Genomic DNA, 27865 nt, shown 5'->3' on the forward strand with positions numbered 1-27865 from the left:
GGAATATACCCAAAAGAATTGAAAAGAGGGTTCAGACATATACCTACAAACATGTTCATTGTAGCACAATTTATGATACTCAAAGGTGGAAATAATCAAAATGTCTACGTGATGGATAAACAGGTAGACAAATTGTGGTGTATGCATACAATAGATAGTATTCAACCATAAAAAGAAATGGTTACACGTTACACGTAACATGTTACAAATGGATGAATCTCAAAAACATTATGCTCAGTGAAAGAAACCACACATAAGAGGTCACATGTTATATGAATCATTTATATGAAATATACAGAATATGTAAATTCATAGAAACAGACAATAGACTGGTGTTTTCCTAGGCAGGGGAAAATTAGGTACAGATACTTAATGGATATGGGGTTCCTTATGGGGGGATGAGAATGTCTGGACTAGACAGAGGTGGTGGTTGTACACTGCATGCACGTGCCAAATGACACTGATTTCTTTTTAATGTAAATGAATTTCACCTCAATAAACAAAAAAAATATAGTGTACAAATGTGAGTATTGCTATCCTTGCTTTTTCCTGAGTTTTAAAGGCTATTTTATGAATTATATGACAAAATTATTTGCAGTAGATGCTCTTTACCCTTTATACCAACTTTAACAAAAGCTTTCAAGATGGTGTCAAGGTCAAACACATCATGAACTCTTTGGAAATAGAACTGGTCTTCACAAGTCCATACATAGTTTGGGCTGTGTCTTAGGCCTTTTATAATTCTTCTTCCTTTTGGCTTGGTTGTGGACATACTTACCTCCATGTGATTCCTGGAACATTCCAAGTTTGGTCTAGGCCTTTAGTTTTTCTGTTTCCTCTTAAAAGATGAGCTTCCTTTCTCCACACATGCATGTGGTTTACTCACTTACTCTTTTAGGTCTTTGCTTAAACATAATCTCAGTAAGGCTTACCTTGACCACATTCTTTTCCTTTTATTTTTCATTTTTAAAGAAACATTTCCTCAACTTTATAAATTGGCAAATAAAATTATATATATTCACAGAGTACAAGGTCATGTTTTGAAAGATGTATATGCTGTGAAATAGATGAATCAAGCCAATTAACATATCTATCACTTCAGATATTGATTTTTTTTGTGAACATCTTCTTTTAAATAGATGCCCAGCCTATCACTCTTTATCTTTTTCCCTGCTTTATTTAATTCTTCTTAGTTTATTACTCTTACTGTTACTATTGACATACATGTACTCCTTGACTTATGATGGGGTTTTACGTGAAGACAAGTCATGTGATAACATCATTAGAGATTCAGTGAGGCAGCTTCAAGACAAAGATTGACAGCTATATTGAGAAGACTGGGATGGTCAGGGAAGGGTCCTACCTAGAGTCTCAGAGGAAGTAAGTCAGGGCTGAAATCGTGACTTTGGACTTCCATACTTCAGATCCACAAGACAATGAATTTCTGTTTATTATATGCCTCCCAGTTTGCAGCATTTTGTTATGGCAGTCTTAGAAAACTAACATGGTGTTCATGAGTCATCTTATCAAATTAGCATCCCTTAATCAATTTATCAAAAATAGATCTCCCACATCATGTCCTGTTACTTGAAATACTCTCAACACTACATTTTTTTCACATTAAAAAAAAGAACATTTATGTTAGCTTACAATTAGGAAAAAACCATCTACCACAAAGTCTATCTTGAGATAAAGTATTGAATTCCTCATCTAATTTATTAATATTATACTGAAAGTGAAAAAAGAATGGTTGCATGTGTATACTTTCCCACCATTTTTAAGTCAAAGCCATCAGTCAAATCATCATAAGTTAGAGATTATCTGTGTTCATACTGTTCATTTAGCACTCCTCATTAGCACAATTCAGTTGGCTTCCCATGGCACAATTCAATGGCTTCTGTCTGGATTTGCATTGCCTAGAGTAGTGTTCAGCACATAACATCTAGGGGTGAGGTGTTTAGGAGGTGAGTAAGCCATGAGAGCAGAGATCTCATGGATAGAATTAGGGTCCTTATAAAAGTTCCATTTTTGAGCAGAGAGATTGGCCCTCACTTGACACCAAATGTGTAGAGACCTTGATCTTGGACTTTCCAGGTTCTAAAACTGGGAGGAAAAAAAATTCTCTTATTTATAAGTTGCCCAGTGTGTGATATTTTGTTATAGTAGCACAAATGAACTAAGACAAATTTATTCTTTAAGAAAGATTTCATGCTCTCACTTGGAGTCACTTTATTTTTCATATAGTTTTTTTCTTTTCTTTCCCACTGTGCAACCCTCTTCAGTGCCAACAGACTACAGGCAGAGGCCAGGCAATGGTTTGGAACCATAGCTTGCTCTGGCATGGAACAATATGAGAGGGCCAGGATTTTTCATATAGTTTTAATACAGCTTTGTGATCTGGTTTGTAAGAATATATCAAGTTAACAAGTATTGATTAGGAGTCCGTAGAAACTGACTGAGAGGAGAGGTACTAAAGAACCTAATGGAAGAGTTAGGCAGAAAAAGTGTGAATTGCCACAAAATTAAATACATATGCAAATTAGAGTGGTGGCAACTGTCTCCCTCAACTCTACAGCCTCTGAAGTATCTCTGCATCATACTTTAATCATTGCTGTTCAATAAAAATGAACATGTTAAAGCTGATGAGGTAAGTTGTGCTACAGAATTAACAAATCAATTTATTAATAGTTCAACTTACATTTATTGAGTGTATTCTATATGTCATATCTTGTGTTTTGTTGCTGAAATAATCAGATTAGACACATTGCTCAGTGATGGGCTATTTTGAGAGAAAATGAGATAATATCTGGGAAAAGTCTTTCTACATTTTAAAGCACTAAGCAAATGTCTAGTCTTAAAATAAGTTTTCAGGAAAATGGTTCAAATTGCTAAAGTCAAATGCCAGTCTTGAATGAATTATAGACAACTGAAGTAATTCTTGGTACCAATTCATTCTTTTCACTTAGCTCCAGTCCACAGGCCTTCTTTTTGTTAGAGAAACACAGCAAGGTCATTCCTGCTTCTAGGCCTCTGTTCTTCCTATTCTTTCTCTCTGCCTTTAAATCCCTTCCTCATATTATCACATTTTAATCACATTTCTTTTATGAGAAAACTCAAATAGTATTATGTCAGGGAGGCTTTTCCTGAAAAATTTAAAATGCTCTTTTAAAACTTGGCACCAATATTTCTCTAGCCTCTGAGGCCCAGACTTCTGTAATTAATTAGTTAAGGTGGTACTGGAGTTTGAATTCAGGACCTTGTGCTTGCTAGGCAGGCACTCTACCACTTGAGTCATGCCCCCACCTTATGCTTCCCTATCTTCTCTGCCTTACATTATTTTCTCCACACTTGCTAACAAGTCTTATGCTGTACATTTACTTGCCCATTATTGCCTGCTCCCACTGAATGTAAGGGACAAGATAGCAGGGAGTTTGCCTGTTTCATTCACTGCACACTGTCCAGGGCATGTAGTAGACACAACTATTTGTTGAATAAATAGATGAATGCTTCTGACATGGAATTGAGAGCAGTTACGTCTGAAGCTAAAGTACAGTTCTGGGTCAAAAAAAGGAACTAAAATTGAGGAAAAATATTTCTTTAGATCAGTCCAGCTTCTCTGGACTGAACATTTAGAGTGATAGTGGAAAAAACAAAAAGGATGGTGACTCTAAAGATGAAAAGAGAAAAGGCCAGCTGATTTGAAAGCACCAGAAATAGACATGGTGTAACATCTGACAGAAACTCCAAGACAAGACAAGCTACCAGAATAACTTTCTGTGACTTTCTGACAAAATTCTAACTGAGACACTATTCCTGAAAGATGATTAATAGCATGGTTCCTGGAGGGAGAATCCTGGGCTCCCATCCCAGCTCAGAGGACACTAAGCAACTTTTCACTTTAGCAAATGTCTTTTCTGAGTCTCAGTTTCCTTGTTCTGAAAAAATGGTAACAATATCTATTTCTTTGGTTTTTAAGTTTTGAATAATGTAAAGTCTATGTAAAGTCTAGTAGCTGAAACATAGTTGTAACAGTAAAATTTTATTCCCTTATCTCAACTCTAAAAAAAGATTTGATGTTTTCACAGGTATTCATACAAGAAATGTGACATTTCATATACTTGATTACAAAAAAGGAGAGAAGCAATAAAGATATACAAATAGTCAATTATAATACAGATGCAAAAATACCAAATAATACTTTGGGCTTTCACACTAGCTCTGTATGTTTGTACTTCAGTACACCTGGTGGGGGTTGTGTATTACTACCGTGGAGAGGGGAAAGATCCCAGGAGTTTTTCCACAGAGATGGTCTTCTGTTTCCTTAGTAGGTGTTTGCAGGCAACGTTTGATGACCAGAACCTGACTAGAGAGTCCTCTGTTTAAGGTTTCACAAAGGATTCATCTTAAACATGATAACTGCAGAGCTGAATGTTAGAGATGGAAGATACCTTACAGATTGCCAAGCTCAGTATTTTTCTCACTGCTGCAGCAAACAGAGGATGAACATATTACTATCTATACATCATACTTGTGGGACCTTGCTCTATGGACTAACATGATTCCTGAAAAAAAAAGGATGTCTATAGGGTCTTATGATTTCTATGCACAATCTTAGCAGATCCTGTAAAAATCTACTTTGATGTATTTTGCCCTTCAGCAGTTAAGCTATAAAACCAAAAAAAAGCAAAACAAAGTGAAAAAACTCATTTTAATTAAATTTGCAAAATATAATTTTAATCACATATATTAATTAATTTAATCTTTTTAAAACTGGTCAAATCAGACCCTGTCATGAAAATGCTTCCACATCATAAAATCTCTTGCATTTGGCCTGGGATTGTGCTTTTGGAAATATCTTTCCTCAATTAAAGAAATATCTTTAAATACTTGGACTAGCTCATGAGACACTTGAAAATTACTTATGTCTGACCAATTTATCTAAGGAAAAGTAACTCCTATGATTCCAAATTTTTCATTTCAAGTGAAGAAAATTCTGAAAAGTTCCAGGTTCCAAATAGATGATGACATCAATAACCAGAAAATACTTAGAGAGTACTTTGAAAACTTATATTCAAGTAAACTGGGAAATGTAGACAAAATGGTAAATTCCTAGATGCATGCAATCAACCACAATTGAACCAAGAAGATATTAACCACCTAAATAGTCCTATTACATGCAATGAAATTGAAACAGTGATAGTCTCCTTACAAAGAAGAGCCCAGGACCTGATGGGTTCACAGCAAATTTTACCAAACTTTTAAAGAAGAACTAATACCAATACTCCTCAAACTTTTCCAGGAAATAGAAAGGGAAGAAACACTACAAACAGATTCTGTGAAGCCAGCATTACACTCATTCTGAAACCAAATAAAGATGTAACCAGAAAAGAGAATTGTAGACCAATATCTTTAATGAATACAGATGTAAAGATTCTCAAAATACTGGCAAACAGAATTCAAAAACACATCAAAAGATCATACACAATGACCAAGTTGCTTTCATTCCAGGGATGCAAGGATGGTTCAACATACATAAACCCATAAATGTAATATAGTACATAAACAGATGCAAGGACAAAAAACCCACATGATCCTCTCAATAGATGCAGAAAAATCCTCTGACAAATTTCAACAACCTTTCATGATAAAAGCTCTGAAGAAAGAAGGAATAGGAGGAACATTTGTCAACACAATAAAGGTTATATATGACAAAACTAGAGCCAGTGTCATACTAAATGGAGAACTGAAACCATTCCCCTTAAAGCCAGGAACGAGACAGTGCTGTCTGCTTTCTCCACTCCTATTCAATATAGTTTTGGAATTCCTAGCCAGAGCAATAAGACAAGAGCAAGAAATAAAATGGATTCATACAAATAGGGACGAAAGAAGTCAAACGATCCCTATTTGCAGATGACATGATCCTATACCTTACAGACCCCCAAAACTCCACCAAAAAATGATTAGAAATTATAAACTCTTTTGGCACAGTAGTAGGACACAAAATTAACATACAGAATTCAGTAGCTTTTCTATATAACAACAACACAGAGACTGAGAAAAAAATCAGGGAAACAATCCCATTTACAATAGCCTTAAAAACAATAAAGTACCTCAGAATAAGTTTAATTAAAAAAACCCAAAGACCTTTTTAATGAAAACTATAAACCACTGAAGAGAGAAATCGAAGAAGACTTCAGAAGATGGAAAGACCTTCCATGCTCATGGATTGGTAGAATTAACATTGTGAAAATGGCTATACAACCAAAAGCAATCTACATGTTCAATGCAATCCCTATCAAATCCCTATCAAAATTCCTATCAAATGTTCTTCACAGAAGTAGAAAAAGCAATCATGCAGTACATATGGGAACACAAAAGACCTCAAATAACCAAAGCAATTCTGAGCAAAAAGTCCAATACTGGAGGCATCACAATACCTGACCTCAAACTATACTGCAGAGTTATAACAATAAAAACAGCATGCTATGGTCACAAAAAAAATAGGAAGACAAATGGATTGGAATAGAAGATCCATACATTATCCCATGCATCTAGCCAGCTGATCTTTGACAAATGAGCCAAAAATACACGATGGAGAAAAGACAGCCTCTTCAATAAATGCAGGTGGGAAAACCAGATATCCACATGCAAACTACATCCCTCTGTCTTTCATCCTGTACCAAAATCAATTCAAAGTGTATCAAAGACCTTACACTTTGAAATCAAAGTCCTGAAACTTTGAATCACCAGACTCAAGAGACAGCCCACAGTATGGGAGAAAATCTTTGCCAGCTACTCATCCAACAAGGGTCTACTATCCAGAATCTACAGGGAACTCAAAAACTCAGCCCCAAAGAATCAACATCTCAATGAAGAAATAGGCACATGAATTAAACAGGGAATTCTCAAAGGAAGAGGTATAAATGTCCAGTAGATACATGAAGAAGTGTTCAGATTCCCTAGTTATAAAAGAGATGTAGATCAAAACAACACCCCAGTTAGAAAGGCCAGAATCAATGGTAATAACAACAACAAATGCTGGCAAGGATGTGACAAAACAGGAACCCTTATACACTGCTGGTGGGAATGCAAATTAGTATAACCATTATGGAAAACAGTATGGAGATTCCTCAAAAAACTAGAGATAGAACTGCCATATGATCTAGTGATACCACTTCTGGGTATCCACCCAAAAGAATTCAAAACAGGATACAGTAGAGACACCTGTACACCGATGTTCATCACAGCACTATTCACAATAGATAAACTCTGGAAACAACCCAGATGCCCTACAACTGATGAATGGATCATGAAATTGTGGTATGTATACACAATGGATTATTACTCAGCTACAAGGAATAATGACATGGAGTTTGACAGTAAATGGATGCAACTGGAGGACATCATGTTAAGTGAAGTCAGCCAGGATCAAAAACACAAAAGACACATATTTTTTCTCATTCGTGGATGACAGATTCAAAGATAAACATATACACAAAAACAAACATGATCATATACAAACTCAGTTGTAGAACATATTTGTAACAGTGTAACTACTATATAGAACTGGGGTAAGAGAGAAAGGAAAGGAGAATGGTAGAGCAACAGTAGTATTGTCTACCACAGATGTGAAGGTAGAGGATATATGGATGTGTACTGAAAGCTGTTGAAAAATGGGGGGTGGGAGTAAAGAGATAAGGGAGAGTAGTCTAAGAGATTGAACAGACCAAAGTAAAGCACATCCACAGAGGGCATACATTGAGACACTGCTCTGAACATCAATTCACATATTTATTATGAAAACTAGGACTATAAAATAGGCACAGTGTGTCCCCTCAGGAGATGGGGGGTAAATGGAGAGGAGGGAGGGTGAACTAAGGAGATTAAGGTGATGGTATAGGGTAGGTGGACTTCATATACCTATATGAAACAGAACTAGAAAACCTCTTGCAATTGCTTTAAGTGGGGTGGGGAAGGGGAGAGGGGGAGAGACGATGGGGGCCATGTAAATAATGTACAATATAAGTCTAATCGGAATTGTCACTATGAACCCTCCCATATCATGACTATATCCTAATAAAAATTATAATTATTTAAAAATAAATATGTGACAATCACCTCTTTTGAAAAATAAGATCAAATGTAGAATTGCTCAATGCCCTTCAAGCCCTATCAGCAGGGTTACACTAGGTATGTAGGTGTAGATATAGGTATCACTATAAGTGTAGCCTTGTCATTCCTAAGGGAGAACTAAGAGGTGATGTAAGACAAAGGATCAGATAGTCCTCTGCCAGGCTGTTCAGTGGGCTGTGAATATATAATTGCTTTCTTCATTTGTGGTAGATGGTGGTGGTCCTTCCCCATGGGTACCCTAACATTTTGTGGCTTTTCTTCTTAGGTGGGCTTTTTTCTTCTTAGATGTCACCTAACATCAGGGGTGACATGTTTTCTTCATGATGGAGTAAGCATGACATGTGCTTCTTTTTTGACTGTATCTTATTAGTTATCACTTCATCTTCCACCTTGTTCTCAAAGTTTGTCTTTTACTTCTCATTCTTAATATGTTCCCATGTATAAGATGTTTTGTCATAAGTTTCTCATTTGAGGAGTTGATACATAAAAATATAAATGCATACCAGAAGTTGATGTGTAATTAGTGCAGGGGTTTCATATAAACACAAATGAGACTTAAAGCATAAACTTCAGTATTTTAATGTTTGAAATAATTGAAAAGAATATCTAAGACCACATTCATTTACTTAGTAATCTTAGACTAGTCTCAGTATTTCTTCTAATAATAGTTTGTAGGCTTGATTTACATTTTGAGTTCTATTTGGCAAGGTGACTCTAAAACTGGGAAAGATTTCATTATTTTTTTCTGTTAGGCCACAAAAGAAATAGTCACTTGCTCTCAGTGACCCAGATCAGCGCTCCAGAGGGGTCTGGAATGACACCAATTCAGTTCCTGATTGAGAAAATTATTGTTTTTCTTTGTAAAGATAACTTCAAATAAAACATTTATTTATTATTTTCAGGAACTGTGTGATTAATTACAGAACCAGAACAACTTCTATTAGTACCTTTTTCTCTTCATACCTATGTAAACATTACTATTTAAATTCTAAACATCTTCAGACTGTTCTAAGACTATTGTCTGAATGCTTCCACTGGACTTTTTTTTTATTATCATATTTTTGTTGTACTGGGGTACATTGTTACATTGACAAAAGTGCTTATAATATATTTTAGTTAAATTCACCTCTCCATCACTCTCTTTTATCCCCCTCTCCCCATTCTTAGAATAGTTTCAACAGGTCTCATTTTTCCATTTTCATTCATGAGTACACAGTTCCTGAAAATAATAAATAAATGTTATAAAATATAGGACAAGCCACCAATGAACATAATATACAGAGCAGTAAAATGTGGGGGATGTTGCAATGCTTCGTTGATAACATTCTTGAATCCAGGTACCTATTCTTGCTCAAGTTGCTCAATCATTCTGGATTATCTTTTCATTATTATAACTTATTATTGTTGTTGTTGTTTTGTTTTGCATATGTAGAGAAAGGGGAATGCATATATTTTTGGATCTTAGTGACCCTTGCATTGTTTTCTTTTGTTATGGTTTTTGCTTTGTCCCCTTAAATTTTGTAGGAGAAAGAAAAAAACAGACATAATATCATGGTCTCATGAAAAATCAGAACACGAAGCCATTAAGCAAAGAATTTCACCCTGTCAACCTGGTGAGCTCTCTCTAGGAGTTCAATTACTGTAGTGGCTTTTATCTGTTCCACTGTGCATTTACTGAGAACACCAGTTATCATTATCTAGCTGCATGGACATATTGATACTTTGCATTTACCTGAAATCCTCCTCAGGGATTTCAATAGAGATTTTTTTATTCTCTTCCATGCTACTGTCATTTGTAGGAAAGCTCTGTTGTTTTACTTGAATGTGAAACTGAGTAGGCTCTTTATTTATTCTAGAGACATACTACTTCTTGTGGCTGTTTCTGAAAAACTCATAAGTTTCATATTCATGAAGTATCTATCCCTTTCATATCATGTTCTTAATGTTTCAATTTTAATATCTTGTAACGCTGTCTCATCCTACATCTTTTTTGAAACTCTAAGCATTTTTTATGAGTTTTGAAGATTGCCCTTTTTATTGAGCTATGAAAGAAATGCTAAGCACAAACAGTGTAGTAATCTCTTCAAAGTTTACCTTTGATTCATTGATACAATCCAGATTTTCATGTGTACATCTCCTGAGAAACCTTCATCTTAGATTTTTTCAGTACCCCTAAGATCTTAAAACTTAGTCACTCAGACACCACCCACTCGCCCTCTGACACCCTCTTCTTGATTGAAAGAAGCATTTTTATAGATGAGTCACCTCCTGCCAGCTTTACAGGAATTACATAAAAGCAATCTGCCAACTAGCTTGGCCTAAGGACAGAAAATAACTGTTAATGTCAAAAGTAATAGTCATTCTGGTTTGTAGAGATGCACAATGGAGCACTTCAGGACCTTAACTCTCAGGACATCATGCCTTAATCTACATTTTATACTGTACATGAGTGAACGCATAAATGTTACACGTTCATCAGTTTGGATAAGCTTCTTGTCCTAGTATTACTAACTCCATCTTAAATGCTTTTGTTTGTGGTAGAAAATGAAAGTTTAGTTCATTTTAAGGGCGATTATATGTATATTGGAGGGAGAATGTGCATTAAGAAGTAAATATAATATGGGCAAAACACCTCATTTTTCCATGCTAACACAAAAACATTGTGTGGAAAGATACTTAAAAAACAGGACTTAGGACAAATGTTGTTTTGTGCTCTTTAAAAAAATGTGAAAGACTCATCTAAATAAATTATCATACCTAAAAAGTGTGTTTGTCAAGATATTTTTACTTTTCCTATTTCTGATAACACAACTTAGACCACATGGCAATACAACTTTAAATCACCTTTTCAGGCTCTTATTTCCTGGATAGGTTTAAGAAAGTCTTTTAACCTGTTTTTCATTCTTGGACTTATTTTTTAATTGGAATTTTCTTGATGTAGCGAATTTTTGACAGAGCTAGAAGCATTATTTCAAAAGATTTTTAATATGATCTGCTGCTGTTAATGAGGACTTCAGGAGGTACAGAATTTTAATTTGGCTGCAAATCTATAGCATATATGATTCTAGTGTTAAGAAGCAATCATTATTTCCCCAGCTTGATTTTCATATAAAAGTGCTTTAAAGAATATATAATCAATATTCTAGATGAAGCTGATATGAAAGAAAATTTCTGTGGGGCTAAATTAAAAAATAATGTTTTTACTTTTGTTTTAGTTTAACAGCAGAGTCTGCCTCTCAAAGTAAAGATAGTGAGTTCTTACAATTTATCCAAATGAGAATTTTCTTATGATTATAGCCTTATTATCACTTGATATTTTCTGCTTAATGGAACACCTCTTGTAAAAAGACAATATACCACAGAATAGCAGTCAAATTCATATTTCTCAAAGGTGCCACACACACACTGTAATTGAGGTTCCTAAGAGGGATTTGAAAAGTGTTAAACTAGGAATCATATTTTCAAAAAGAGTGAGAAAAACATTTAATCAGACAATTTGACACTTATTCTTCTACTTACAAACTGTGTGACTTTTAGTAATGTCTGAATCTCAGTCTACTTATCTCTAAAATAATTCTTTATGAAAATGCTGTTAATAATGAAAAATTATGTATGGAAATACTAGGTCAAATAATTGACTTAAAATACATAATAGGTCTTTAAAAGTATCATATGCTTTTTATTTCCTTCTTGATAAACGCTTCTGCACCAACAAAAAGCCAAACAGGTTCCCAAGCTTCATCTGAAAATGGGTCCAGTGGTGGTGGTTTAATTAAGGAGGTGTTTAAATACCTCTGATCCAATTTTAATTAAAACTAATATTTATTGAGTGGTGGACATGAACTATCTCATTTAATCTCTTCAACACTCATCAAATTAGGTATTATTATTTAATTCACTTCACAGATGCAACTGAGATACAGAGAGGTTAAGTGAATTGAGCACACACTAAAAACTGAAGTTTCAGTTAGCGAAAGAAAAGGAATTTGGGATTTTTTTTTTTTGCAAGCGGTCTATGATTATGAGATCATATCTTCATAGCACCCAAATCCATATTGACTGTAAAGCTCATAGACAGAAAACATTATTAAATTTTAACACACATCCATGGAAAAAAGCTTCAGTGGTGCTGGAAGACTGTTCCTGGGGCTCCTGCATTTCTGTCTGTCTTGTGAGCTGATGCATTGGCCCCTTCTGCTCTGCACTCTTTCCAAGGATATTTGTAAACAGACTTGGAAAATAGAAAGAGTATCTTCCTTTGGAACAAAGGGCAAGTATGCTTACTTTCTAGTATTAAAAAAGACAGTATTTTCTTCTGAGGCAAAGGCCATTCAAGCTTATAGCAAAAAGATTTGGGCTTCCCAAGCTCAGGATTTTCCTCCTATAATGAAACTCACTGTATGTATAGGTATCACCTAGCCCTTTTCACGCCACCATATTGGAAAAGGAACTTGGAGAATCAGCTCAAAAGCTGGTACTGTGGCTATTGCTCCAACTAAGGCAGTCCTTTCTCTCTGACCTGGGAATGTTGTGCCTTCTGCCAGTATTCATGAAACCCTGGCAGGCTGGCTTGTCAGCTATTAGATGAAACCTCAGATACTTTACACTTCTTGACAGGTGGGGAAAGGACACTTGTAAACACAGTTGGACAGCAAAAAAAAAAACAGTTTATTTAAGACATTATCTGAAACAACAACACAGGAGTGTAAGTGGGAAAAATAATCTTCCCCAAAGGCTGTATTTTATGATGTATCAGAAAAGCTTTTTGATAGGGATGTGTATGTGTACGTGTCTGCCAAGAAAAAGAGAGGGCAAACAAGCACATATTGCTTGAAACCATGAAAACCTAATAAATATACACGGTTGTAAACAGCTTTCTAAAGACAGGTACCCTGTGCTGAACATGATTTATATGTTTGCTCCTGGCTTAAAAATGAACATTGGCACTAGATCACAAAAGCTGTTAAATTCTTCTGAGGCTCAATGTTGCAGGAAATTATTACATATCTATATTTTCAGGAAACCAACTGGCTGATTTGGAATTATGCAACTTTCACATCTGGAAAATTGAAAGAAGGGTTAATTTATTATGAGGCATAATTTACAGTTAATAAATTGTAACAAGCATCAGTAAGTAAAGAGACAGTAGCTTGATGGGGATATAGCAAAGAGCCACTTTTCCCCTCTAAATGTACTTAATTAATACAATTCATACTTTGGGAGACAGGAAATAATGAGACCCACAACAGTCTTTGACTCTGGATGTTGCTGTTTGTTCAAAAGCAACAAATAACCTCCTTGTAACAAATACTTACAATTACATGTGAAAGATTTGTCACATATACATTTTCATTTAGAAATAAGCAAAAATTTATGTAAAATTCAATAGTACATTTTTATAGTAAAATGTATGTTTGTATCCACAAATCTCTCTCAGACACACACAATCTACCACTTACACTGTTTGTATCACAGAGTTTTGTATGTCCAAACATGAACCAAATAATGACATTTTGGTCAACAACAGACTGTATATATGATGGCAGTTACATATCACATTAGAACTGAAAAATTCCTCAATTGCCTAGTGAAGTGGTAGCTATCACAACATTGCAGCAAAATGTACTACCAATAGGTTTATGGTGATCCTGGTGTAAATAAACTTACTGCACTGCCAGTCACATAAAGGTACAGTACATACAATTATGTATGTTACCTAATGACTGATAATGGTAATACATGACTGTTGTTAGTTTATGTATTTGCTATACTATTACTGTGTGTCATTATTACAGAGTATACTCGTTCTACTTATAAAAATGTTTACTGTAAAAATGTATGCCCTGTATGCAGCAGCCTCGTATACCTCATCTTACTGCATTTCTTGATTGCATCAAAAAGCCAGTTCAAGTGATTGACTTATACCACCTATGTTAGGTAAGTGTGCTGTATGATGTCTACACAATGATGAAATTGTATGTATGATAATACATTTCTTAGAATATATACCTGTCATTAACTGACATATGACTATACATAACTACAGTCTTTGTACTGATAATAACATAAATTAGTGCAAAAAAATTTATGTAAAGATAAAGTTTGTATGTTTGTTTGTTTAGAGAGAGTCTTGTTATGTAGTCCAGGCTGGCCTGGAACTCACTGTATAGCTTAGGCTGGCCTTGAACTTACTATTCTCTTACCTCTGTCACCTGAATGCTGGGATTATACATATGAACCACTAAGCCTGGCCAAGATGTAGTATATTTTATAAGAGAAATAAGGAAAACAACATATGAGTGCTCCATTTATGACAGAACAAACTGGAAAATCTGAAAACCTCTTCAAACTTCATGAAGAAGGTATTGTTTTCAGCCCGGTTTTAAAGATGGGAAGATGAGTTGAAATGAGTTAAGTAACTTGTTCATGTCTCACAACTTGTATGGATCTGAGCTTTGAGCACAAATTTGCCCAAGTTTAAAGCCTATCTTTTCACTTTTCATTTATTCCCTATGCAGTAGAGAAAGACAACTTCTAGGAAGATAAGTTTATTTATAAGCCTACATTCACCTTTGTTTTCCCAAAGGAGTCATATTTCCCCCATTAAAATAAGTTCAGTTAATCTTCTTTCCTAGAACACAATAATTTATATCCTCAGTTGCTAAATCTTCATATGATACCATGCAAAGACAGATTATTTATCATGATTTCTTTAAATAAATATCCCAACAGGCATTTATTGAACGAGCCTGTGCATGTCACTCTGTGATAGGAACAGTATGCCACATAATCTTATCATGAGGGGCCAATCACTTGATGCGAAAGCATGCATGTGAAATGCAAAATGGGGAACAGCTTGTGATCCAGAACTTCAAGTGAGACGTTCATGAATTAATTTAGGAATACGACATTTCCTAAAAATAATGAATTCATTCAAACTCTCAGATCTTTTCTGTGACATCTAGGCATATCTGAGGCATGTCCTTAATAATGAGGTGCCTACTGGACTTCTTTATTCCCTATTCTCTTGTCTTTTCCTAGATGATTTCATCCAGTGCCAGGACTTTAAATGCTACTAACGTGCTAATGAGTTCTGTATTTCCACCTGAATTCTTCAACTCAAGACTTGAATACCCAAGTGTCTAAAAGGTGTCACAACCATAGCAAGTATAGAAAAGAACTCTTTGTCCCCTTATTAATAACTAGCACTATGAGACAGGCATTATTCTAAGCACTTTACATGTATTTAACCATTTAAACCTTGAGGCACACTTAAAATAGATGCTGTTATGATTTTGATTTTACCCAGAAAGTAAAGAGGGTAATTAACTTGGCCAAGTTCCTAAGACATGAAAATGAGGTGCAAATTTAGTCTATTCCACAGGGCATGTCTCAAAACCACCACAGCACACTCCTTCTCTCAGTGCTCTCCAGCACAGGAAACACATTTTTGTCAGGCTGACCAAGATATTACCCTTGATTCCACTCTTTCTTAATGTTCCCCACACACTATGAATTAGCAAGTTCTTTCAGCTCCATCTCCAATATATGTCAACCTGTCCCACTAACTTCTCACTATTTTTCTTATCATTATCACTTGTCTGGTCTACTGCAATGGCCACCTGAGTGGGTTTTACTTGTAGTCTATTCTCTACTTGACAGCCAGTACAGTACAGCTTGTACAGTGATATGTATGGGAACATATCACTACCTTTCCAAAGAACTCCAATGAACTCTCTCTATGGCTTACCAGATCCCACATAATCTGTTCCCTGCTTGCCTTTCTGAATGTGTCTCATCTCAGGCTCTCTCACATCCGTCACGCTTCCATTCTCTCTGGCCACTACAAGCTTGCTCCATAGGAGGGACTGCTTCCTTTGCATAGATCTCTTTTGTTTTAGATGTTTGTGTTTACTGTAGTCTTTTCTCTTTCAGGTCTCAGTTCCATGTCACATCAGAACAGATTTCCATACCCAGCTTCTTCAATCAGCATTCTTGCAGCCACTCCCATCCCCAGCAATCCAATCTTCTTGTTTCACTGACCCTGTTTTATGTTCTTCATAGCTCTCTTATCTCTGTCTAAGATTATTTAATTTGTTCACATGTTCATTTGTCTGTCTTCTCTCATTAGAGGTAATATGTATGTTAACATAAAACTTGGTTTTTGTGCTGTCACTGTATCACCAGCTTCTAGAAGATTACTCTGTATTGTAGACACCAATTAATACTTCTTGAGTGATTGACCAAAAATAATCTCATTTTCTTCAGAATTATGATTTTATAACTATCAAATATTTAGAAAGCATTTACTCATTTTAGAATTCCTTCCAAGGTGCTGCTCAAATATTCCCTATCAGTGAATGATTTGCTCATTAAAGAAAACAAATGATAATCTGGGCACTGGTGGCTCATGCTTGTAATCCTGCCTGATTGGGAAACTGAGATAGAGGATCATGGTTCTAACCCAGCCCAAGCAAAACAGTTCATGAGACCCCATTTCAACCAGTAGCCGGGTGCAGTGTGCCTGTCACCCCAAGTTATGCAGGAGGCTGCAATCTGGAAGATCAAGGTTCCAGGCCAGCCTGGGCAAAAAAAGTTTGGAAGACCCTATCTCAATGGGAAAAAGCAATGCATGGTGGCACATAGCTTTCATTCCAGCAACAGCAGGAAGCTTAACATATAGGGTTGATGGTCCAGGCTGGCCTGGGCAAAAAGCATGAGTCACCAAAATAAACAGAGTAAAAAGGGCTGGAGGCATGAAGCATGACTCAAGTGGTAGAATGCTTGCTTCACAAGAGCAGAGTTCAAGCCCCAGCAACTGCTAAAAATAGAAAAAAAAGGAAAGAAGAGAGAAAGAGAGAGAAAGCCAGCCTACTGGTATTAAGCATTTAACTTAGCTTGTCATTCTCACAGATGACACACATGCTGCAAAGTGGTCCTTACTTTAAAGATGTGAACTGATAATGAAAGGCAGTAAGAAACCTGCCCAGGAACGTCAGCTAAAAAGGGGCCAGCTTGCAGTTTGGACCCACAGTGATCTGTCTGACTTTCACTCCCAAGTTCCTTTTCAGCAGGAATATTATGTTCAGCTATGTAACCAGTAACGAAAAATAAATAAACAGAAAGATGAAATGACAAAGAGCTTTTCAGTTTACAAAATGTGAAAGTCAAGAGGAGAATGGTTAAGTAGCCTGAAAATTTGGGGAGGTAGAACAAAATGATCATAGATTTAGTAAGAGCAAGGGGCTGGGAAATTTGTTTTAGAATAAAGACAAGCTTATTAAACATATTAAAATAACAAATGGTAGAGGGTGATTATGCAAATATTGTTAAAATATCTTAACTGCATTATATAATAGAAGAATAATAAGTTATTCAGGGAAAGGAGAGTGTTTTGAGATGAGATGCCTCACCTGAAGAGGCTGAGGCCGGGGAAGCTGAGTATACCTCAAAATGCCCTTCATTGGAGTGGTCAGATATGCCTGCACACCACTAATTCTCAGAAGAGCATGTTCTACATGCATGTAAATGCAAAAATGATACCTGTTGAAACTGTTCCAGGAATTAGGGGAGGGGGCATGGGGGAGAACAGAGGAGATGGGGAATTCAGGTATGATATATTTGATACATTGTAAGAACATTTATAAATGCTAAAATGTACCCACACACAGTCCAAAAAGAAAAAAATGATTCACAAGTATTAATACCAATCAAATATAAACAACCACAGATCACGTTCATTTTATTCAAAATTGAATTTTGAATTCGTATCTATTTATAACAAAATGATACATATCCTCTATGAAACATGCTTCAAGTCTTATTTTATTCTGTAATTGAAAATTCAATAGAAACTCAAATATTTGTAGTAACATTTCCCCTAATGTTTATGTGTTATTTTGAAATAAGCTGTTTACCTGAATACTAGAGAAGGAACTACATGTTTAAATTGATAAACAAGCTACCTGATATAACTATTTACTTCTTTAATAATTAATAAAAATAATTGAAAGAATTATTTGATAGGGGAAGACATCAACATATCAACTAACAAGGCAAGAAATGCTTGCTTGCTTTTATGTGTTCAATGTTGTTTCAGATTTGACAGATCTGATGGTCATGAAAAATGCAGTATATAAAATTCTAAGTTATAGCTTTAGAAAGCATCTTCCACCCATCCTTTCCAGTGAATAGTTGTTTGTTTTCTCTTTTGCTTGTTCTATCCCACTTTCTATCATGTTTTTGACTTTTATTGTCACTGTTTTTATATCTAATTCCTTTGTGTGTTATACATTTACTGTAGCTGTAAAATTCATGCTTATATTGAAGTGCTTAGTACAATAAAAATGTTATCATTGTTCAGGATTTTAAAAAAAAGAGAGTGTATTCTACTCACTCTATCACCCCACCTAATTACTCCATTCAAGTCACTTGGTGCGGGCTTTCCTTGCAAATGTTCTAAAAGATCTCAGAGTTGGTAAATTCAATGTTCTAATCTCAGAAAAAGGAACAAATCCAGAGATAATGACTGGAGATAATGACTGGAACCTCATTATCTGTAGGTTCACTCCAATCTTGCAATGTACCGATGGAGAAAGTGGTGTGGTTATGCTCACTGCCATATTTGCAGGGGGAGGGATGAGCTCTGCAGGCTTGCCTGTCACTAAGCTGGTTGCTGCAGGAGCAGAGTGCCAGGCACTGAGACCTGGTGTCTTCTGGTTAGTTGTATGACCTGGTGGTTACATAAGCTTTCACTTTCTGTGATGTTCATGAAGTCCTTTTTATTTAATTTGTAAGAACCATCATGTAGCTTTCAGGGAATATGAATGCAAAAAAGTATAAATCAACTAAGAAATATACTGCTATATTTACAAAATATGAAATAAGAGGAAAAATGATTGGCTGAGAGACCTGAAAACATAAGGAAACTAATTTCTCCCTTTAATTACACACATGAGTGAAAATAATTAAAGTTGTGGGGGGAAAGGCCAAAACGTTGTTTCTCTAAGTGGTTCATGTCTTTTTCTTTGTGAAGAGATAATATCGTGCATACTAGTAACAAAAAATAAACACCCTAATGGAATAATGGACAAAGGACAATTTTCAAAAGAGAAATATAAATGAACAATAAATGTGGTATTAACCCTGTCACAGTTAAATAGAATGAATTAAAAATAATGAAATAAAAAGTTTTACATGTCAGATTTTCGAACATTAAATGTTGACTAAATTTAATGTTTGAAACGTTAGTGTGTAGTAGAACTAAGAGATTTTTTTATTTTGCTTTTTTCCTTGTTTTCTATATTGATTTATTATTGTCACTGCAAATTTAAGTATCAGTATATATTTGAAAACAAAATTCATTTCCATTTTGGGCATTTTGACAATAACATAAAAACCAACTAACCCAAACAATCCTAACTGTAGCTTCACTTAAGACAAATGTTTGAATCTCTGTTTATAGTTTCCTAAGGTAAATTTTCTTTTTTACATTAAAAAATACTACCCTCCCAACATTTTTTAAAAAAGAATCCTCCAGTATGATACCTCTATCTCACCTATAATTTTTTATTTTTTTATTTTCATATCTTGGAATCTTGTATAAAATTTTATTTACAAACAATTTTTACAGATACAGAAATTGTGTTCCATATTTCTACTGAGGATTATATGTGCCATAAACTGTACTGAGTACTTTATAAATTTCATCTCCATGATTTATAAATTGGAGATGCTATTTTTATATCCATTTTATAGATAACAAAAGTAAGATTTTGTGTTTCAGAGAGAATCCCAGTTGACTTGACTCAAAGCCTAATCTTCAAACTACCAAGCTAAGATTTCACAATTATATTTGAATGATTACAGTAAAAACCAAAATAAGTAAATAAAATATAAATGGTGGTTGATGCTAGGTGATCAAATTGTGGAAGCTCTGCTTTCTTCTTTTTTATGATTCCTACATCTCCTTCAGTAAGATTATTGTTTAGAATCAGACAGAATTTCTTGAAATGTGGGTAAAAGAGCTCTGAAGACAAGGTCTGCAGTGACCATGTAAGTTTTGTGCACAAACCAAGACAAGAAACATCACGGGGGTGACCAAGTAATATCTCACCTATAATTTACTCCAATTTGAGTTCATGATTTCCTTGATATTTCGTTATACCAAAGCACATTCAATTAGACAAGAAAACTAAAAATAATTAAACCCCCCATCTCATACACATGCACACACACACACACACACACACACACACACACACACACATTGGTCCTTCTGCTAAAAAAAAATCAAATTTCTCTATCACACACACACACACCACTCCTTCCTCTAAAAAAATCAAATTTCTCTATGCTGATTCTTAAACCTCTTATTATAACTCTCTCTGCTTCTAGAGTCTCTTCTTTTCTAACTGATCTGATTTATAGGTTCCTCCAAGATCACAGAGGCAATGTATTTTTTACTACTTTACTTTAAAATTATCCAATGTACTTTCATTAGGCAATATTAAGCCACCCATTTATGGAATCACTGTCTCGAATCCTCTGCTTCTTATGTAAAATCTACCTTGTCCATCTCCACAGTCAGTTTTACGTGAATATGCATTTGCCAAATTATGCTATAGTTTTTTTAAAACATTAAAAATTAGTAAAAACAACACGTCTTCCAGCAGCAGGTTGAAATCAGTAATTCTATTGTGATTGCTTACTTATTTATATATATTTGTAATTAAATATTTTTATACAACATGATTTTAGCATACTTTCTACAGAGAAAGACAGTAGGACCCATGTCTTCATATTTTGAAATAATATCAAATTCAGTCTATCTAAACCACTGTTTCTTCAGATGTGTGTTTCTACCATCTGTGTTGGAATCATCTAGGTAAACTGGGTTCTCTCCAGATTGACTAAGACTCACATTGATAAGTGATCAAGTACATCTAAATATCTGAGTGAAAGAATGCTTAAGATGAAACTAGTGGCAGATTCTTGTACTGTTTCTTTAAATATACTGTAGCACCCTGCTTTTTGTTCATTTACAAATTACAAGTTGATTCATCCTTGGTGATTTTAACACTTGTCTGTGTTTTTGGCTTGTCAACAATAAAAATACAGTTATGAACAGTTGACTATGTCATCTGTGAGTGACTTGAAAGGTTGGTTTAAATTCGGTAATGATTTTGCTCTTGAAAAGCTTTCAGTCATAATAGAGAGCCAGATTGAGATGTGTTGATGGCCTGAAAACAAAGATGTGTGGTAAATTGCTTGCTCTCTGAGGCTCTCCTTGCTCTTGAGGATGTGGCATTGATATTGTGTCAATTGTTAAGTACAGAGCATTGAACACAGGTCCTCCCATGCCTCTGCCAAGGATGTACCTCCTGTCACTGCCTCCATTAGAGACAAAACCCATTTAGGGAAAGTGGCTTTTTCAAGTGGAATGAGCAGCTGTGTCTTCTCTGAGAATGATGATTGAACACTGATCAGTTCTTGTGAAGTTACAAGTTACAGTACCATTGGAGATCTAGTTCTAGCTAGAATAAAAAATAAATTTTTCACTTCCATTGTTCATTCACCCTTCATTTAAAACAGTGACATATCCTGCTTTAGGAAAGAAATAACAAAGATTGGGAACATCTTTTTCTCCTCTCTCTTTACTTCTTTTAATGCTTTTTACTGCATTTCTAGAATAGATTAGAAAATTATGCAAAAATCCTTTGACTATTAAACTATTTTGTCAAAGCAATTACACTAAAGTTAAAATGGGCTTTCATTATGCCTTTTTGCTCCTGAAAATATTGTCAAATAATTTTGTGAAAATTTCCTAAAGGTATTTTTCAGTATATCAGAAATCTAAGACTTGCAGGATATAGGTATTACTTATTCTGATACCAGCAACTTTAACTTTTGAGCAGTTTACTGTCAAAACCACTCAGTTCATTTCCTCAGCATATCAAGCAAGAATAAGTTGTCTTTCTTTCTATTTGAACTCAAATACTCATTTCTTATTATTCTCAGAGGAGGAATGGCTTAGTTATTTCTTATAATGGTGGTATACAGAGTATTGAATCCAAGATAAAGAATAGCAAAGAATTTATATTTCTTATTAGCTTGGGTAGATCACTGTTCACTGTCTTAACCAGCAGCTGGTTTAATTTCTGTGTGCAACATTTTTTTCCTTTCTTTCTTCGGAAAGCTGATTCTATATATATATAGTTATATATATATAGTTCAGTATATATATATAACTATATATATATATATATATATATATAGTTCAGAGAAAGAAACAGAGACATATAATTACCTAAAAATAATGATGTAAGTATGAAGGATAAGAAAAGAAACACTATTGTACTAATCCAGACACCAGGAAACCAAAGCAAGGAGCTAAAGGGAGGAGGGATAAGCAGATGGAAGAGAATTTATTGTTGTTTTTAGATTGGGTCAATTAGAATACAGATTTCAAAGAAATAAATAAAATAAGCTCACTGAAGCTAAGGTGGATGCAGGAACATAGATAAAGTCAAAGAGAATAAAATGGAAGAGGTGTGATGAAAATGATCACCAGAGTTTAAGTAACTGTGTTAGTCTCAATCAACTGTCGTTTAAAATTACATTATTGTTCTAGCAATGGATGCACTCCTAGAGAAATGACAGTAGAAACTGCTAAAGTAGTGAACTGATGATAATCACATACCTGTTCCAACTGAGTGGACTTTGGAGAGCTAAATTCCCTAAACCACCTAAGTGAAGAGAGGGTTACTTGCTTGCCCATGTTGGCCTTTACAGAGTTAAGGTGTATGTTAATTGGCCTAATTCCCCAACTGACTCTTGAGTCAGCTAAATTAATGATTCGATCATATATATGCTATTAAAACTGCATTTCCTGGTGAGAAGAATAATAGTAAAGTAGTGGAAGTCTTTTGGGGCGGAGGATGGTTTGAGCCACGATAGGAATTGCTAGCATGATTATTTGAAAAGCATGACATGTGGCACACAGAGTGTCTCTCCTACCATCCCTGCCAAGACAACCACACTTAATTCCTGGTACCTGGGATATGCACCTTATGTGGCAAAAAAGATTTTGCAAATAAAACTAAGTTAAGGACCTTGATATATTCTAGATTATGTGTCCTTAAAAGCAGAGGAACTTTCCCAATTTTAGTGAGAGAACAACTACATGAGAGAGATGTAGTTAAGAAAGAAGGCAAAGAGGGATGAAACACTGCTGCCTTTGAAGGTGAAGAACGAGCATGTGAGTTTGGGAATGTGGGCACACTGTAGAAGAAAAGATGAGGCAATAGATTCTCACTGGAACCTTCACAAAGGAGCAAAGTCCTCAGCTCAGTGAGACCAGTGTTGGAGCTCTGACCTCTAGAGCTGTAAAATGATAGACTTCATAGTGAGTTTGTATTATTGCTATGAGTCAATATCTACTTTGTATTTAAGTCTATAGTTTCATTATACATGATTGTCTATAAAAGTTAAGAACAAAAAAATGCTTCAGCTATTAATTCGTATTTCACCAAGTGACAACACTTCAGAATTTTCTCTGACTTTTCCTATTTTGTTTGTGTGCTTTTGAAAAAATTTAGGAATGCCTGTCTAAGGCACCTTAAAACATCATAGACTTTAAAATTTGAGTATATGAAGAAAGAAAAAGTTGACTGAATTCTGAGCATTTCTGTTCTTTAACTGAGCTAGCACCTACTGTATGCTACTGTATCACCTTAATTTGCCCCAACTGTAACAGTTACCAGAATTGCAGGCAAAATGTCTAAAAAGAAAATTCATGTCTAGGAAGCACAACTTTTGCAAAGTCAAATCTTAAAATAAACCTTACCTTGAGTCCAAGGCATTTCAAGATGTGATTGATAAGTGATGTTTTGTTCCGAATTTGCAAGTAAATTCTTGGTAAAGACTCAGATATGAATCATGAAACCATAATAGAAATTTTAAGGATATAATTTTCTATAAAGTAGAGTTTGGTGGGAAAGAATTGGTATGGTATAGTACTGTGTTACATCCACAACTGTGAAACTATGAAGTGGAAAAGCTCAGATTCTAGCGTCAGGCGGACCTGTATTTTGAATCCTGGTAGTACCACTTCCTAGTTATAGTCTTTGTTTTATAGGATTTCTGCAACAATTAAATTGTGATAAAAGTAAAACAATATATATTCAATACGTGTTATTTATTTTGTGAGGAGTCAATTGTATAATTTATGGATCTAATAGTATAAGACATCAGCACAGAAATATAGAAGATTCTTTTATATTTTATTTTTTGCAATCATGTAATGCCAGAAGAAAGAACTCTTAACCAAGAGATGCACATAATTCAACAATGGGCATAGAGTAAAATTTTCTCCTTGTTTCTTGACTTCCTTTTATCAAAATATGTTCTTCATTATCCATTAGTGTATACTTTGAAGTCCCTAACACACTTTGAGAGTAAATGTGTGTAAGTTTGTGGGCAAACTGAATATCTTTCTACCTTAAATCCTGATTTAGAATTTTCCCCCTGAAATCTGCTAGTCCAGACTGTGAAGCATTGCCTAGTTGAGCTTTGGTGCCCTGGTCTTGATCACGTTTGGGCAGAATACAGTGCATGGGACCCTTAAAAAAAAGTAATTAGTCACCAAATATATTTTATACACTATGTGTTCATACAGCAACAACATTTTATCTTTGTAAAATGATTTAGAACTCATTCTTTTAGAATGTCCCATTGTGTAACAAATGACTCCTTAATAGTAATAGTAATGAGGATACATTCCATCTCACAATGCAATAACGAATTTAATAAGATGTATTAAACATAAATAGAGTATGGATATGAAGTCATTTTTTTCTTTGCAAAACTATTTTCTTACTTTCCTTGTTAAATTATAAAGTGATTTCCTGAAAAGTATTCCCTTACAATAACTGTATAGCAGCTAGAACACTGAGGATATTTGAGTGTGATGATAACATTGAAAGTGATTTATTTTCCTGTTTATTCTGATCACATTATATCAAATTTACAAGTATAGAATAGTGGTTTAGAATACCACCAAACAGAGTGAGGAAGAGAGATGCAAACATTTCATTTATGTTCGTAAGAACAGTCACAAGTTGCCTAACTATTTGACAATTATAAATCAATTAGGACCAGTGGAACTGGACATATTTTACTACCACAAATGCTTAGGTGATTCTCAAGGAGTCTAAGTCCTCCCAAGGTGAGCTGCATACAGTGTTCCCACAGGAAGGAACCATTAAGTAAGCATTTAAACTCAACAAAGCTATCTCTTAAGGATGAGAGTAAATAAAGACTTTATGATCCATAAAATGTGAGCTGCTTTACCATGAATAGATTCTCTTGAAAGAAACTTCTAAAGGATATAAAGAATGAGATTCATTCATTTAACAGATAAGCACTGAGCCAGGAACATTTCTAGGAGCTGGAAACACTTAAGAGTAAACAAAACATGAGAAAATATTGCTCTCTCACCAGAGAGCAGAGAGAATGAGGGAAAGGAGGAGGAGGATGTGTGATCTGGGAGATAAAGGGAAACAGATTGTAGGAACTTTGATTGTTAGTCTGGGTGAGACTGGAAGTCACTACAGGGTTCTGAGCAGAAGATGGGCATGATATCAGTTATATGATAAGAGAATCATTTTGTCTGCTCTGTTAAAACAGGGGCTGAATATGGAAGTAGGAAGTCCTAACTGACATGCAAGGGTGAGTGGATAGCAAAGAAAGCAGTAGACACCTGGCTAACTTTGGTCTTAATAAAAAAAATAACGGGTAATATCTGGGTTTAAACAACAAGAGGATAGTCCCGAATGAGAGCAGCTAGCTCATCAGCCAAAGGAAAGCAGGCATGATTGGAAATAAAGGGCTTTTACTTTTTGCCTGCTGTTTGGAGACATTGAATAATATTAGCACTTCCTTACCATACTTGTTTAAGTTTCTGGACAAACTACTAAAAGGATAGAAGTAGGCATATGCATTTCAAACCAGTAGTGGGTAGAAAAAGCAAACTGACTCAAATAAAAGTAAAGAAGGAGTAGGAGAAAGAATCAAGAAGAAACAGAATCAGTAAGACAAATATACAGCACAAATAAGAGAGCTGAAAAAATTCCTTATACATTGATGGTCTAATTAACTGTGTGTAGACTTATCTTGCTAATTAAAGACACATATTGATATGGTAGATAAAAAGCAAAATTTCTGCAGGGTGTGATGATTCATGCCTGTAATCCCAGATATCAAGGAGTGATAGGTAGAAGGATCACAGTCTAAGGCTGACAAGGGCAAAAAGTAAGACCATGTCTGGAAAAAAACAAAAAAACAAAACTTTAAAAAATGGCTGGGAGTGTAGCTCAAGTGGTCGACTGCCTACCCAGCAAACAAGTATGAGGCTCTGAGTTCAAATCCCAGTACTGCCAAAATAAAATCTACCACCACCACCAAAAACAACCCCCCATACACACAAAAAAGGAACAAAACAAAAAAATCCCTCCCCAAAACAAACAAAAAGCAAAACTTATCTAGAGGTTGTTTTCAAAACTAATTTATAGTGCAAAAACACAGGATTGAATGAGGCTGAAAATATATAAAAATAGATTAAGTCATGCTTTTCAAATAGTAGCCAAAAGGAAGATCATACAGCAAATAAATATTAGTCAAAACAGATGTAAAGGCAAATATAATAAAGGCAGAACAAAGGGTTCATTTCAACAGCAATTGGCTTTGAGAAGCCAAAGCCAATTCTTCAAAGCTTCTTGCTTATTTATGTAGTTCTGTTCAGGAGGATTTACCTTCACATGCACAAAGAAGATAATCACAGAATGATAAAACATGAAATATAATTTAAAGCATATGCGCTAAAAATAGCTTCCAAATACTGCAATAACTGATAGAATAACAAGGAAATATTTACAATCCATCATCAGAGTTGGAGAATTAAACATACCTCTTTTTCATTACCTGTCTTACCCCCCCCCACAAGAAAACCCAGAAAGAATGTAGAACCTTTGAAAATACATTTAAAAAGCTGAGCTGATAGATATATCCTGGCTGGAGACTATATGCTCTTGTCAAGTACATGAGTAATGTTATAAATAGCTATGAATTCATTGTAGATAATTTAAAGTATTGATATCAAACATGTACATGTTTCACAATATTATACAGTTAAAATGGATACCAACAAATAAAAGATAAGAAACCACAGAGATAATAGGAAGGAATTAGAAAAATATGGATTAAGGACAAAAGAAAAGGATTGGTATTATATACAGTGTATAATTCTTGACATTCATTCACACAGAGCATATAGGTAATTAGCTATTTGAAGAAATTTTTGTTTCCTTTTCTATTTTTACTTATGACAGAATAATTGATTGCAACTCCCCACTTCCCTAAACATTTGGTATGCTAAGTTCCCTTTTCACTGATTTTATGAAGCCTCTGGCTTTGCCTTAGCTAGGGTGGTGAATATTCATATGAGAAGTGAAGTCAAGCAGCACAGAGCTCACCTTTACACTCCAGTTACAGCCTGCTGGGTCAGCCCCAAGCCAAAACTGAGAAATCAGCCAAGTTTATCTTCTGAGCTTGATACCACTATTTCTCACAGCTTTCTGGCTTCCTACTATTTTTAGCACTTTCTTTTCCCTAGGCTCTTTGGGATCTTCAGTTAGAGAGGAAAATAATGATAAATTTGCTCATGACATTATAT

The 27865-nt window shown here is 34.9% G+C and overlaps 2 pseudogenes; both read right to left on the bottom strand.

Annotated features, from left to right (window-relative positions):
• The window catches only part of LOC141420318 (bifunctional heparan sulfate N-deacetylase/N-sulfotransferase 3-like), a 49202-nt pseudogene that overhangs the window by 16868 nt on the left and 4469 nt on the right, over nucleotides 1-27865 (bottom strand).
• Nucleotides 2263-2386, bottom strand: LOC141420319 (small nucleolar RNA SNORA42/SNORA80 family; annotated as a pseudogene).

This window comes from Castor canadensis, unplaced genomic scaffold, assembly GCF_047511655.1.
Source record: "Castor canadensis unplaced genomic scaffold, mCasCan1.hap1v2 HAP1_SCAFFOLD_120, whole genome shotgun sequence".
In the NCBI taxonomy this organism is placed as follows: Eukaryota; Metazoa; Chordata; class Mammalia; order Rodentia; family Castoridae; genus Castor; species Castor canadensis.